We start from the raw sequence: 7314 nt of genomic DNA on the forward strand, positions 1-7314 counted from the left end.
AGGGGCACAGGGAGGGGGGGCACAGGGAGGGCGACCTCCCTGCTGTGACCCCAGGGACACCCTGCCACCTCAGGGACATCCCTGCTGTGACTCCAGGGACACCCTGCCACCTCAGGGACATCCCTATTGTGACCCCAGGGACATCCCAGCTGTGACTCCAGGACCATCCCTGCCACCTCAGACCTTTCCAAGAGCTGCTGCTGGGGTCATGTTCAGGTCCCAGCAGGCAGGGTGGAGAACCAGAGGGGACAAGGGTGCTCAGGACTTGCCTCAGGACAGCCCTTGGTCCCCAGGGCAGGAATTCCTCCTTCCTGCCCATCCCTACAGCCCTTTGAGGGCACTCCCAGCACTTCCCCACATGCTCTGAATTCTTGTGGTTCACTTCCTCCAGCCAGTATGGGGAAAACCAACCTGATCCTCCCCAGGAAGCCCTGAGGGCAGGGAACCACTCTGTTTATTGGGATCTCAGCCTGATCCGTGCAGGAAGGTGGGAACAGCCGAACACCACAACCACTGTAAACCCCACAGAACAGCTCCTGCCCTGAGCGGTGACTGAAACATCAATAAATGCCAGAGACTACTTGCAGTACAGAGCCACTTCCAATTTCTGGCCAGAGAACTTCCTCGGGAAGTTTCTCACTGCAGGAATTCTAGGGGAGTGTTCTTGGCCCTCGTGAAGCTTTGCCCTGAGTCTGAGAAATAATAATTTGCACATGGCTCCAGCTGGAAATACAAGATGTGGCTGTTTGTGTTCTGTCCCCACCTGTCAGAGCTGGGCAGCTCTCTGCTGTCCATGGGGCAGTTTTCTTTATCTCTCCCACAGCCAATCCTCCCTCCAGGAGATCTCTTCTGTCCATGGCCACTCAGCGTCCCTGCAGGGCTGATCAAATTCCAGCATCCCATGGGGAGATGCTCCGCCCAGGGGAGGAGCCAAGCATTCCTCCCTGGATCCAATCTGCCCTTCTGGGGGATCGGCTGTCTGTCTCTGCCCCCAGACACGCTTAGGATGGTTCTTGCACGCTGGGCTTCAAAGGATGAGACTGGACGCCAGGTTTTTTCGGTCTTCAGTTTGTTTATTATCTCTTATCTAAAAAGTCCTTTCCCTGCCTGAAGGATCTGACCAACACGGCAGCCAAAGGCACTCTGCCCACCCCTAAGGCGGCCGCATCTTTTATAACAAAAACTACGTATACCATATTTACATTTTGCCCCCAATACCTATCATCTTCGTCACTAAGTACACCCTCATCCCAGACCAATCCACAAGTGCCAACACCACCCCAGAAGATGGAAGACAGGAAGAAGAAGGAAAAGCCTGGTGGCACACCCTGATTCCTCCATCTTGTCTCTACCACCCCCCTGTACCGAAACCCCAAAATTTGTAATTCACCCTATAATAATATCTTCCCTTCACCATTTACACCTGAGTGGTTCTCGCATGTTCCATTTCCTCATACATCGGTGGCACATCTCTAGATGGATCAAAATCAAGCCACCAAGTGCTTTTGGCAACATTCCAGGGCTCCCGAGCCCCCCAAGGGTTCTCTCGGTAGCTCTGGACATCAGGAGTGATGTGCTGAGCTCCCACATGCCCTGGAACAGCCCAGCAGCCTTTGCCCACTGCATTCCCAGAGGAGCAGCTTTCTCCTGCCCTGCATTCCCAGAGGGAGAGCAGGCCCATCTCCAGCAGCCCTGGAGCTGCAGAGGAAAACTCCCCCCTTGTGCAGGATCCCTGCTCCAGCAGAACCACAGCTGGCACTGCAGGAGGGCTGAGCCCCCCTGGGATGGGACTGTGCCACCACCCTGAGCCACAGTGTGCCAGGGCCTGCTCTCACTCTGGCAGGGTTTGTTTGCACTATTGCATTTGTATTTTAATTTCCTTGTAAAGAACTGTTATTCCTATTCCCATATCTTTGCCTCAGAGCCCCTTCATTTCAAATTTATAATAATTCAGAGGGAGGGGTTTTACATTTTCCATTTCAGGGGAGGCTCCTTCCCTCTTCAGCAGACACCTGGCTGTTCAAACCAAGACAGCCCAACATAAATCCAGCAGCACCTTCAGCTGACTGATCACTGAATTACCTCACAGGAGGAAGGAGAGGAACTTCAGTGCTGTTCCCAAAGAACAGGAAATTCTTTCAGTTCTAGACAGATTCCAGGCCCTGGAGAAAAACCTGGATGCTCCCAGCACCTGATGCTTTGAATTCCTGAGGTTCACTTCCACCACCCAGGAAAAGGGGAAAACCAAACTGATCCTCCCCAGGAACTCTCGGGGACAGGGAACTGCTCCATTTATTGGGATCCCAGCCTGATTCTAGGGCCTGGAGGAAAGCCACAACAGTGCCTGGTGCTCCCTGCCCATTCATTAGCAGCAATTACAGGGTGTGAGTGTTACAAATAGCTGCTCAAAGATGTCAGCGAGCTCCCAGCCCCGGGTTTAATTGAAAGCACTTTTTAATTTGATTACTAATGGCCCTGTGTTATGATATCAGTGCCCTGCAGGAGGAAATGACTTCTCCAGAGGGAGAAGAGCTCCCCTGTGCCTTGGGGAGCTTCAGGCTTCCTGTGGCTTCAGCACCAATGGGAGGCAAAGGAAAAGTGGCCAAGGACTTTTTTCCCATGCCCAAAACCCAATAATTTATACATTATTTTTCCTGAAGGCCGAAAGGATCTTGGAACTTTTGGTGGGACAACGTTTTATAAATCATTTGGCCATGAGATCTAAAGGAACTTGGGATTTTGGGAACAACATTTAATAAATCATTTTGCCTGAAAATCTAAAGGAACTTGGACATAGTGGAAAAGTGAAAAGAAGGAGTGGGGCATGTGTATGATCATGAAATTATGGAATGGTTTGGATTGGAAAGGGCCTTTAAAGGTCATCTGGTCAGTGAGCAGGGACATTCTCAAGGAGATCTGTTTGCTTCTGTCACCATCCAAACCAGCCTGGAATATTTCCAGGAATGTGGCATCAGCACCTCTCTAGAAAATCTCCCTTAAGGACGAGGCAGCAAGGGGAAGGGAAAGGAGTTCCCTGTGTGCAGCGGGATCATCTCACCCTCCTGCACACAGACCTATCCCAGCCCATCCCTGTGGATTTGGGATGTTACAGATACACATTACAATATCGGCTTTTCTCAAATATTAAAGTAGATTTTATCTGTGTGGTGTTAAAGTAACTTTGTTATCCAGTTTTCATTTCTGTTGCTCATTAAGCTCAGTGCAATAGCTGTTAAAATGCCTGCTGGGATGGGATAACACCCAATGCACACAGGATGAGCACACCTGGACACATCTGCCAACCATCAGCACTCACCGGCTGAAGGCAGTGTGGGCCAGGGCCCAGAACGGGAGGGGATGAGAATGGACTGAAACCACAGCCAAGGAATTCACAGGCTCTAAAAAGGCAGATCTGAGGAGGAGCCATGCTGAACAGTTCTTGGAACATGGAAACTAGTTTGGGGAAAGTTTACTATGCATAATTGTCTATGAATATGCAACAGGCTGATGCACTAGAAATGGTAAATAAAGGGTTTCCAAAATAGCAGGGGGGCTCCTGGCTCAGTGCCAAGATGCACCAGCCTGTAATCTTTGCTTTATTGTCTTTGTCTCCTATTGTCCTTTATTAAACTTTTAAACTTTCTTTTACTTACTTTAGTTTTAACTTAAAAACTTTTAAAACTTTTAAACTTTAAACTTTTTAAATTTCCACATGACAGCGAAGGTGTTTTTCACAGGAACATCAGGTGGTGTTTGGCTGTGCAGGATCCTTTGTTTCCCAGATCAGCCACACTGAGCTGAGGATTCTCCTCTGTCAGCTCCATCCCACTGCCCAGGGCAATCCATTAATGATGCTAATTAGGACATCAGAACCCGGTGACTAATTGACTTCTAGGCTGGCTTTTGTTGTTTTAAAGGGATAGGAGAAGGGAGGAAGAAGGATTAATTAGTTTAGTTCTGCTTTATCTGAACCACAATATTCCTCACAGAAGCTGTTCTGGGCCTGACAATGATCTTGGCCCTGGAGCACTGGGAGGAAAAATTCGTTTTGATTTTGTTATTTATGGCCAATTCGGAGGTTGGGCTCCTTGAGGGGCATTCCTGGGTGAGGGGTGATCCAGAGTTTAGCTGGGATTGGGGTTTTAAGGAGCAATAACCAGAGAAATCTGGAGATCTCTCCTTGACTGATGGAGGGGATGGATGGGCAGAGAAACTCTGGGAAAAATGCAGAGCAAAACATGGACATATTGGTCTTCTCTCTGTAAAAAACCACAGGGAAGAAGATCTGCTGTGTCTGCACTCCTGAAACAAGGAAGGATCCAATCCCCAGGTCCTGCCTGGAGGTGCCTCGAAGGAACAATGCTCAGGATCAGCCCTTTCCACCCTGAGAACTGGGATTGCAATCCCTGCCCCCAGGAATGGCCCTGCCTGGCTCAGCCTCCCCAGAAAGGGCTGGAAATTCTTTTCTTTCCCCAAAAAATGAGTTTCATGGAAATTGATGGGTTCAATGTGGGCTGACTGGTGGAGGCAAGGATTCAGCCAGGAATTTCTCCCATTTCCTGAAAAATCAGGGAAACAGCTTCAGCAGCAGGATGGTAACAGTGAAACCCTCTAATGTGGGCACTTCCATGGTGCCACGGCAGAAACTAAAATCAAATCCATCTTCCAGATCCTGAGGCCATTAAATTTTTACTTTTAGGGCATTTAAAGAAGAAATAAATAAGCACATAAGGAAATTACCCACAGGAGCTCATTTCCTTGATGGGGAAAGGGATTATAGGTGGAAATGAAAGAAAATTAATCAATGATTAACCTTATCAGATGGGGATGAATTCTGATCAGCTGATTGAAGAGAGAGAAAAATGGAAGAGAAGAAAAACAGAGTGAAGGATGAGAAAAAAGCTGAGAGGCAGAACATGCAGAAACAACTCCTACTGTCCTGCAGGGGTTTTTCTGCTCCCATTTAAAATATATTTAAGATGGAAAGTGATTCCACATGAGGAAAAGGATTCCTTGGGTGGCAGCAGGGGTGACTTGCTCTCCTGAGAGAGGGGTTCAGGAGGCACCTGCACATCTGAATTTGTTCTAATTTATCAAGAGAAGTGGCTCAGGGGCTCTCAAAGGTGCACTTGGAATAATCCCACAAATGATCATAACTGCTCCTGTCGAGATAAAAATTTGAAACATCTGCAATTTACATGTAAAAATAGACAAGAACTCATCCCAAGAAGTTCAGGAACTGGAGGGGTTACCCTGGGTCTGGATATTCAGGATTTCCCTGCCAGGGTGAGGTTTGGCCATCAGGAGCTGCCTGCAGCCCTTGACTCAGGGTTCGACTCATCCCCACCTCTCCAGGAGTGAAAGAAATGATTTTTACTGTAAAAGAGGCTCTGTTTGGAGAGAAGGGTGTCACCCTGTTCTTCTAAAGTTCTTCTAAGCCTTCTGATGTTTACATTTTTGTAATGGAGTTTCTCACACACTTTTCATGTGAATAATTATTGTTTTGCTTTCCTTTCTGGAGGAGGAGAGAATTGATGGTGTTGGTTTGACCAGTGTGGTTGGAGAGGTGGCAATTTCATTCTCCAATCCATGGTCACTTTCAGAATTCTATAAACATCGAGATTCAGAAATAAACTACCTCTTTTTTACCCTGGACATCTCAGAGTGCGAGTGTCATTCCTTTTGTGTCCTATTGTGACAGGAGGCTCTGCCTTTCCCTCTGGACCCATTTCTTCCCTTTCACAGAGATGAGAGGATGTGACATGAGATGATTCCCTCCTGCTAATGTGCTGCAGTGTGATTTCAGGGTTTACCTCAGAACCCCGGGTCCCTCCCCTGAAGATTCCCTCCCAGGTGTGTCAGTCACCTCTCCTTCCCCCACCCTGACCCCTCCCAGCACTGTCTGTCAGTCCTGGCATTCCAGAAGAGCTCGAGTGATTGGCAGATTCAAAGGATGCCCTCTACCCCCGGGGGGCACTGGGCCATCCAGGTGTCCTTTGTCCCTTGAGACCTCCCCTCCTGTACCTGGCTGGTGGCTCCCTGTCCCTTCCCTGCCCTCTCCCCGGGGTTAAAAGGAGCAGCACCCACGGGGTCAGGAGTTCTGGTGGAGCTGGGGCTGGGTTCAGAGGCTGTGGGCCAGAACAAAGCTCTGATCCAAACCCTCCATCAGAACCAACTCCTTTCCTTCCCCATGGCCCTAAAGCTTCTCTGGCAGAGGGAAACCCGAGGAGCAGCCCCTGTGATGGGGGGAAGCTCCATCCTGCAGCCACCAGAGCTCCTGCACGCCTGGACTTGTCCCCACGTGCCCAGCTGCAGCACCCAGCCAGCCCAAAATGTCTGTGGGGTGAAACACCACACAGCCATGGCCAAAAGTGTCTGTGGGTGAAACACCACACACCCATGGCCAAAAGTGTCTGTGGGGTGAAACACCACACAGCCATGGCCAAAAGTGTCTGTGGGGTGAAACACCACACAGCCATGGCCAAAAGTGTCTGTGGGTGAAACACCACACAGCCATGGCCAAAAGTGTCTGTGGGGTGAAACACCACACAGCCATGGCCAAAAGTGTCTGTGGGTGAAACACCACACAGCCATGGCCAAAAGTGTCTCTGGGTGAAACATCACACACCCAGCCAGCCAAAAGTGTCTGTGGGGTGAAACATCACAGTGCTGCTGTTTGGTTCAGCAGCAGGGCCAGACAAACCACGTCCTGTCTGCAATACTGGTAAAAATATCAATACTGATGAGCCTTTGGGGAGGTGCTGTTGTCAGGCAACCTCCTCAGCATTCACTCAAAGGATGACACTGGCTTCCCAAATTTCCAGCAAACTTTTAATATTCTCCCAAAACCAAAACACATCTGCTCTGGTGACACTTCTGAACAGGCCAAGTCGCCCCAAAAAGCTTTTCTCACGTAGTCTCAAGTATAAATATTTTGATACAAAAAATAAAACCCCATAAAGAAACCCATAAACCCCATAAACCTCCCCCAAGGCATCCGTGGGGATCCACGGCCAGGTACAGCTGCAGGGACAGGCAGCCTGAGGTGCTCCCAGCCCACATTCCCAGGGAATCCAGGAGCAGCAGAGTCTGCAGGGTCTGGGCTGAGCCTGGGAGGGTGCAGGGACCCAGGCTCTGATTCCAGGGCAGCTCCAGCAGCATTCCCAGGGTGGAGGATGGAGTGGAGCTCCAGCTGAGGGTGTGGGGACACAGCACGGCTCATCTGGCTGGTGGCAGAGCCACAGAGGGTCCCTGAGCCTTGTCAGGGTCACCAAGAACAGAGGACATCTCCTGGCTGGTGGCACTCAGGGCCAC

This window comes from Haemorhous mexicanus, chromosome 27, assembly GCF_027477595.1.
Source record: "Haemorhous mexicanus isolate bHaeMex1 chromosome 27, bHaeMex1.pri, whole genome shotgun sequence".
Taxonomy (NCBI): domain Eukaryota; kingdom Metazoa; phylum Chordata; class Aves; order Passeriformes; family Fringillidae; genus Haemorhous; species Haemorhous mexicanus.